Source organism: Rattus norvegicus, chromosome 7, assembly GCF_036323735.1.
Source record: "Rattus norvegicus strain BN/NHsdMcwi chromosome 7, GRCr8, whole genome shotgun sequence".
Lineage (NCBI taxonomy): Eukaryota > Metazoa > Chordata > Mammalia > Rodentia > Muridae > Rattus > Rattus norvegicus.
The window spans coordinates 5,508,159-5,515,096 of record NC_086025.1 but is presented as its reverse complement, the minus strand read 5'-3'; the positions used below and the strand labels follow the sequence as shown (position 1 = coordinate 5,515,096).

General features: G+C 42.0%; 1 pseudogene; it reads right to left on the bottom strand.

The window, feature by feature from the left end:
• Positions 1-431: 431 nt before the first annotated feature.
• Rrs1-ps4 (ribosome biogenesis regulator 1 homolog, pseudogene 4) lies at positions 432-5,694 on the bottom strand (annotated as a pseudogene).
• Positions 5,695-6,938: the final 1,244 nt, after the last annotated feature.

Sequence of the window (6,938 nt, the reverse complement as noted above, 5' to 3'; positions counted from 1 at the left end):
CACTGGCTTCACATACAACTTCTACTGACAGTAAAAGTTAAAAGCAACACCTTTACATACTCGTAATTTCCTGTCATTATCCCTGCTTTGATAAATATACAAGCTTTATTACAAAAATAAAGCAAAACTATTAAAAAAATCTACTATAACCTCAAAATTTGATCAATCTTTAACCAGTTTCCAAAGTCAAGATAAAAAGGCAGGCCTTAACTTATTTCTGGTTCTCACAATATTATTTCTATAATTCTCATATTCTCAAAATACACCAACTTCTAGTCAGTGTCTCCATTAATTCGTAGTCCAGCACTGACTCCAGGGAAGACAAACCTGTCCCTTTAATGTCAAGCTCATCGAGGACAGCGGCCACATCCTGAACCAGCCTACAGTACTTACAGTTCTAGTTTTTCTGAACAAGTCCAGAGGGGAGAGCTCTACTTTTTCATCTTCCCTCCTTGGTATAGCACACCTTTCTTCTTGACACCTAAAGCAGGCAGCCTGGAATGCTTCTTGCCTCCCAAGCCTCCTTTCTTTTTCTCTCCCTGACCTGGCACACCACCCGTTCTTTTGCCCAATAACCCTTGTTGGACACTTTTTCTCTTTCCTATCTGGCTCATTATCCTCCTCTTGGCAAACTCCTCTTGGCCCTCATCAGTTTGTTGGTGGCCAGGGTTACCTGCAGATGAGGTTTCTTGCTGTTCATGATTCAAAGTAGCTCCAATTGTTTATTTTTCTGGGTTGTGAAGTCCCCAAAGAGGGCCTGAAGCCTCTTCTTCTTGACAGAGGTCAGGGCGGGCTTTCTCCTTGGGGAGGCACTCCTGGAAGCATCCCACCAAAGCTGTGGAGAACTTAGCCACTTGCATGGTGCGGCTCAGGTAATCCTTACTCTGGTGTCCCATGGGTGCAGGCCAGCTGATCTGGGCATCTGCATCTTGTGCGCAATGGCCAGGTTCTGCAGATGGTTCAGCTCATTCTTGGCCACGCATTCTTTCATGGCCTGAATCATCTTGGTGAATTGGTCTTCCATGGAGCCAATGCTCCCAGGCACCTCAGTCAGCCACTCCTTAGTGTCATCCTTGGAGAGCTTGTAACCACAACAATAGCACCACTGGCTAATCACCCTGTGACACAGGATGTTGGTTCTCTTCTTGGGACGGATGCCCTTAATGCACTCAAACTGCTGAAAGCAGGTGAGAGGCAGTGGATGATGCAGAGGCTTCTGCCAGGCCAGGCCTGTGGCAGGCTCCTGAAAGTACACTACCGCCACCTCATCCACTTGCTCGGTCAGCAGCTGCCACAGCTTGTTCATGAGAAGCTTTGTGTTTATCACTCCAGAGCCCATAATTTGACCGCTTGGGAGGTCCAGGCCTGGAACAGCACCATCAGGTGTCTGAAACCAGCTGGTGGCTCATTTCGAATTCCAACTCTACCTACTTGTGCAGTAGAATGCACTGGAACTTCTCTGCTTCCTCCTGCTCGGCCTTGACCAGCAGCTCCTCCACACTCTGCCCCTCCGTTGCTTTTGCTTGAGGCTCAGTTCCCTCACTTTCAAGGACTTTAACTTTTAAGAATGGACAGAAAGTTTACAATTTCATGTTTGCTCTATCTGAGGACCTATGTTGCCAGGACAATGGAGTTTTCATTGCACAAAATGTGATTGTAAGACAGAGATTTCATGAAAACACATGGATGAGTATATTTCAACCATGTCCCCTCGCAAGGCATACTCAATGAAACAATATACTCCAACTTGCATACATTTAAAGGTGTAGGAAAAAGATATTAGCCTCTAGGAAACAGCAAAATCTGTGGGAATTGGGCAATATATAACATGAATGGACCCTGGTCTATATATTTCAGGGTGAAAAATATCACTCATCCAAGATTTTTGGATCTTTGGGTGTTAAAAAAGATCTTCTACCCATACCAAGCCCTTCACCAACTCCCCCTATCCTTAGCAACTGAATTTTAATGAAATAGTGAGAACTCTATAGCTCTGGAAGGAGTGTGTGTCAATGAGTATTCCCTTGCTCAAAAGTCAGTCTCTGAAAAAGGCAGTCCAGAAACTGGTCAGTCTGGGTAGAGGTAGTTAGCAAGTAGGTTATGGCATTTCCCAGTAGCATCATTGGTAGTGTCTTCCCTGGAAATTCTCTTGTATCTAGAAGAACCCTGGAATATTCTGTGAGTTCCCCAGTGTTGTGGTGACACCAAATAACTACCTGTGCACTATCCCTTCAGAGCCTAATGGATTCAGAAGTAGGCATATTCTCCAGGTTAATCAGTCTATTTCAGAGGGAGAATCATATACATGCAGAGACCAGAACAAGGCAAAATGAGGCCAACCTTTCATGTTGAAGAACAAGACTAAGGAAATGGTCCTGGGTAGGCCCAATGTACTGGGCATGGCTAGGGCAGCTTCCTGGAGGTGGTTGGCTTGAGCTGGTCCTTCCAGGAGTAGGACTTATCATTTGGAGCCTCAGTCTTCCTAAATGGACAACCCAGACTCAACAATTTCTGATCAGTATTTTGACAGAGAGCCAAGAATTTATATATGTCAAGCGACTTTTCTTGGAGCTCTTTAATGTCATGGGGAATGTCAAAGAATACCAGAGTGAGCCTCTATAAGTATAACAAAATGTCTCTCTCAGGATAGGCTATTGAAGCACTTCATTCTCAACAGTGTCCTGTAGGTTACATGGGTAATTGATGCCAAGAGGGATACTCTCCTGGTCATATATCAAGGTCTCAGTTACTTTGTACTTGAACACACATCATTAGGGCTTCAAGATGGCAAGCAGTTTGGACTCAAAGACTTATCAGCCTCACATCAGACATTAGCTGAGAATGTCCTCCAGTTCTTGTTTGGGCTAGCTTTTGCATTTCAGTGCCAGAGGAATGGCATTAGGAAATGTGGTATATGTCTCTGGTGGCATATGTCATCATATGGCTATGATGGTGGGGAACAGGGACATAGCTGAATTCAGTTTAAAGATAGCTTTCTTACTCTGTCAGGGATTCACTGTGTCTCTAGAACTGTTCATCCTCAGATTTCTGTTTTAGACTAAGCACAGTTTTTCCTGGCACTATGTCCTCACATATGCCAGTTTACTTGTGTTTATCTACCTATAGAGTTTGCTCAAAAGGCATCTTCCCAACCCTGCATGACCCCTTATGAGGAGGAGAGAATGAAGTTTTGGGGAACCTGAAAATTGCTCTCTACAAGATGCAAAATGAGAGAGAACTCTGGGGAATTCTTTCTTTTTAGCTCAGAAAAGCAACAGGTAGTCACAATGCAAGTTCTTTGTTGACTGTCTTGAGATGTCTGTTAAGTCCATATTTCGTCACATCAGAGTAGGCTACAACTCCAGGGTATCCACATAGTGAAAATCATTTTCCTGACTGCATCTTAAACACAGAATGTGAAGTTCAGATAGGAGTGAGATGGGGGCACAGGCTATTTTGATTCCTCCAAAAATAAATCAAAGCCTGTGGCCTGAATCACAGTCTGGGAATAAGAATAGTAATGTGCAAGATCTCATTGTGTGTTTAAAGAAGCCTGGACGGGTGTTGGCTTGTGGAAATTTCTAGGTGATCTATTTATGACCAATCATTGTTGTAATTGATGTGGAAGTACTTTGGGTTCAATTGGCCCTCTGTAAAGCTAAAGAAGCATAATCCCACTTGCTGCCTCTCATTGTGTGACTGTATTGGCAACAGGTTATCACTGTCTTTCTCTGATTTTGTTCATTGTACTTTGAGATAATGCCACATCATTGTATTTATTTGGCATTCTAATTTTATATGAGTGTAGAGGGTGGGGGGTGTTTGAAAGTGTTTGTGTGTATCCCTTAAGATCTGGGGATTCTATGGCCTTGATTTTGCTTGAGATTTAGCCTGACTCAATTTCCATGGCATGATAGTGATCAGGCTGAGAGCCTCACTTTGAGCAGTACAATATTTGACCGCTGCTCACATTGAAAGCACATTGTAATCTCCTGGTGTGTGTTATAAATTCTTTTCCCTGATTATGTTCCTTTAGGTTTTCAAGTAGCAATAAATTCTAGGAGTAAAAATTCTCTCGTAAGAACAGGAGAATAGTCTTCACGGGTCTAAGTTCGATCCTGGTCTGAGGCAGAGGGTCCTGCAATGTTCTTAAAAAGCTAGTCTATTCTTTCAAGACCCCTTAGGGAGCTCAAGCAGATCAGCTCCCTCTCTTTCATTGCTGGCTGTGCTGTCCCTGTGTCCATTATAAGTTTAATAAGTGACAAAAAGATCCAGAACTAGGGAGTAAGGTTGTGGCATGTCCTAGGCTGAGGTAGTTGAGGATTCAGCCTGAATTTATGTAATCCTTGAATCCTTAGTTCAGAAAGTTATTTGATCCTTGAACCATGCCCTACCACAGGAACAACTTTGAGTCCTAGATGCTCATGATGCAACACCAGCAAGTGATGACTGATGTGCAGAAAATGTGCCAGCAGATCAATGAAGGCTTGTCCAAGTCCAACTCACGACACAAAATTGATGATACGGGTGAGGGACTAACAGAGTTTGGACCCCAGCACTAGGCACGTAATGTGTCAGCCCATTCTTATCTTTAAACTAAAGTGAGGATCAGGTTCTATGTGTTTGATGTGTACCAGGAAGCCAGCCTCTAAGGAAGGCTCTAGGATTTTTAACATTTATAGATAGTTTGACCAAATGTAAAGAAGCAGTGAACTTCTCCAATCGTTGTCTTTCCCACCTAAAAATCCTGTAGATAGAAAAGATGTGCACAGTGATGGAGCTATCAAGAAATCTTGATCCTCTGAGGCTCTGACAGGATATATATATATATATATATATATATATATATATATATATATATATATATATATATATATATATATATATTCCATGAGACACATAGAAAGATTGTATACCTTTTGGCTCTATTCTCGTCTCTCAGTGTGTATTTGCCTTCAAATGACTTTTTAAAAAATGAACATATAAGCACACATAGGGATGATATTCTCTTCTGGGACAAACTTGAATATTTGGTGTCAGTCAATGAGAAGTACCCTGAGTCTTCTGGAATGTTGCTCTTTTCATGATTTGACCTGTCTCTAGGTTATGTTCCATGGCTACCATGGACTTGGGATATAATCAAAGGCTGTCTTTGGATCAGGGCCCTAGATGGAATAATGTACTTGGAGAGGGGGAAAGAGCTTGGATTCTTGCTGGGATTCACCATTTTTTGTTTGTGGCTTAGTCTCAGGTATTGCTTCCTCCTAAGTGAGTCTATTCAGCTGAAGCACAATGCCAAAAAAGCATGAAATGAGAACAGAGTATTTCCATGGGATCAGAATACACTGGAAGAGTCCATTAAAGAAACAACGAGGCTCTGTGTGGAATCCAGTATGAAAATCTATGATGCACTTAACAAGCAGCATCAGGTAGGATGAATGAAGCATCAAGGGCAGGTTGTCCTGATATCTAACCATAATCCAAGTCAAACCAATTTAACCACTCTCCAAATTATCCAGACACTCTCCTAGGTCTCATCCAGTTATTCATTTCTTTGACCATTTACAAAACTTTCTGTGGTGTTAGCCACATGCAAGAAACTGGAAGACTGACAACCAAATCCTCCTGCTCAACTAGAGACTGTATTTCCTTAAGGGGGATTTGTTGATAACACATTGCACACTTACATGCCATTATACTAGAGGGATGCCATGTGGTAGCCTCCTTTGTAGTGCACAGAACTAATTAGAGTTCAATTAAATTGCCGAAAGAATGGCTAACATTGTCAGTTTTAATGGGGATTGTGTCCTTTCTCTCCTTTTCCTGTACATTACAAGATGGTACCTTCTAACTGCCCAAATCATGGTTTATAGTGATAGAGCTTTAGAGGAAGTTTGTCAGTCCTGTTTTATGTCAATGTTCTAGAGTTCTTTCCTGTAGCTTATATCTAGACCTGACTAGATGAACAAGGATGTAAGAAAGGCTTCTCTCAGGGTGAGGGTTTGTGTGAGATATGTGAGGATTGGAGGGAAACAGTTGTCCAACTCTCTGAAGCTAGTGTGCTCAAGAAGTGTGTTCCTTATACAGGTTTACTTTATAAGGGATGGATAACATTGCCTAAGCTCCCACTTGAAACATTTCCTTTGCCTAATCTGTATTCAACAACTGTTGCTCTGGCATGATGTCCTCCTCTGCCACTCCCAACCTCGACCAGCAAGGAAGACATGACAAGAGGAGATCTTCTTCAAGCAGTTTACTCAGGAAACTTGATACAATCTTCTGACCCCTGGGAGCCCCCGCACCACATTTAAATAGCTAGCGCTGGCCAATCATAGCAAGCCACGTGGGTCATGCAGATAGGCTGTCACTATGCTGAAGCTAGCAGGCCAGGCAGGCATGGCCAAATAAGGACTTGTTTACTAAAAGGAGCGCTCACTGTTGGGAGGGTGGAAGGCAGAAACCAGCGCCACCTTTGAGGCACGGCACGTCACAGCTCCCTACACTCCTCACTCTTTTCTGCTTTTCACTTATAATTTCTGTTTTTGTGTCTGTGAGCACTGATATGTGTGAGCATGTTTATGGGTATGGTGGATATTTGTACATTGGGAGTTGCTTGTTTTAAGTGTGTTTGATATGGGTGCTTATATATAAAAGTGTGTGTATATGTGTATGTGTTTGTGCATGTGTGTGTGTGTATGTGTGTGTGTGTATGTGAGGTCATGAACTGTTGGTTTCTGAACACACACACAGACATAAATATATAAATATATATGTATATATACGTATATACATATAAATGTGTATAAGTCTATATGCACATATATACAAACATGTAATATAGATAGATAGATATTCATAAGAACAAGAGGAAGCAAAATGTATCCATTCATATTTTAAACTGTTGTTAATGGGATCTTGATCACTATTGAAACTATTTA